This window comes from Echinops telfairi, unplaced genomic scaffold (assembly GCF_000313985.2).
Source record: "Echinops telfairi isolate 266 unplaced genomic scaffold, ASM31398v2 ScPeMD7_443;HRSCAF=831, whole genome shotgun sequence".
Taxonomy (NCBI): domain Eukaryota; kingdom Metazoa; phylum Chordata; class Mammalia; order Afrosoricida; family Tenrecidae; genus Echinops; species Echinops telfairi.
Window position 1 is genome coordinate 35,928,472 of NW_022104341.1, and position 1,451 is coordinate 35,929,922.

Genomic DNA, 1,451 nt, shown 5'->3' on the forward strand with positions numbered 1-1,451 from the left:
ATGTGATTTGGGAGACTGGGTTAGTTGCTCCCTGTCCTACTGCCTGTCACACTAGGTTATCATGCTGTCTCAGTAGACTCTGAGACACCCAGGCAGAGCCTGGCTTACCTCTCTTAGTAACAAGTGTGATTAGCATAGAAACCCAGTTGTTGGTGTGGGTTGAATCCAATGTATGGCGATCACGTGTGTAACAAAGCAGGATGTTGCCTGGTCCTGCACCACCTTAGTGATCCTTGTTCCGTTTGAGTTTGTTGTGGCCTGTGTTCGTGTATCTCTTTGAGAATTTCCCTCCTCTTTACTGGCCAGCCACCACAGTCTGACAAATGGACAGGCGAATGATAGATGCGAACCTGGGAGGATGGATAGAAGGGAAAATGTATCCATGGATGGATGGATGGATGGGTGGGAAAATGTATCCATGGATGGATGGATGGATGGATGGATGGGATGAGCAGGAGTAAGGTAAGAGGTGTGGAAGTGCTGCTGCTGGATAAGTGGGTCTTCTGCAGGATTCTAAAGGTGCCTTCTCAAATGCTAAGTCCTTTTCAACTTCTAAGATAAACATTTCTGTGATCGCCTTGTGTATATCCCAAGTATCGATTGAGCATCTACCTTGGATAAGACACTGTGCTAGACACTAGAGTATAAAGATGAGTTAGATGTTACCACAGTCCCCGGGCTAAAAGGAGGCCCAACCAAATCATAACCAATCCACAGCAGAGCAAGTGTGTACACACAGCGAAGTCTGAGTTAATGCTATAGTGGTTGAGAAGAGAGAAAGAGAACTTAGAACAGAAAGGGACCTTTTGTTGTTGTTTTCCTTGAAGCTGGCATTTGCATTTCATCTCACAGGATAGAAGTTTTCCTGTTGGCCTGGCATAACTCTGTGAACTTCGGTTCCAAGTCAGAAGTAGTGACTTGTTCCTGAATACACCATGCTAAAGGAGAAAGAGGCAAAGTCCTCTCCCCATTTGGTGTGTGTGTGTGCTCTACCACACTGCGCCCAGACAGCCTGTACCCCAGACCAGATGCCGTGCTGTAGGCCACCGCTGCCGATCATCTTGGGACCTGACCACGACATCCCTCGGCCTCTCCAGCAGTCTTTATGGCTTCCTGTCAGGGTTCTGAGTTTGGGGACACACTCCACCCTTCTACTGCAGTGTTTTCCCAACAACAGATGGCAGTCCATTAGCGGGTCAGGCAATCGATGTCGTGGATGTGACCTGCATTTTAAACAGTGGGATAGAGTAGAATGAGAACTCTGAAAGTGCACTGCCTCAAGGAAGGATACGCTTCATTCTCTGAAACGTTATTTTTCAGTTAACTGTAGTGCGTGGATGGTGGCAGCCCTTCTAGACAATCCTGTTCTGAGAGGCTCCAAGAGACACCTTTCTGAGCAGTGTTGGTTCCCAGGCATGACAATTCTACACATTTTCAGAATTAAGGGAAGG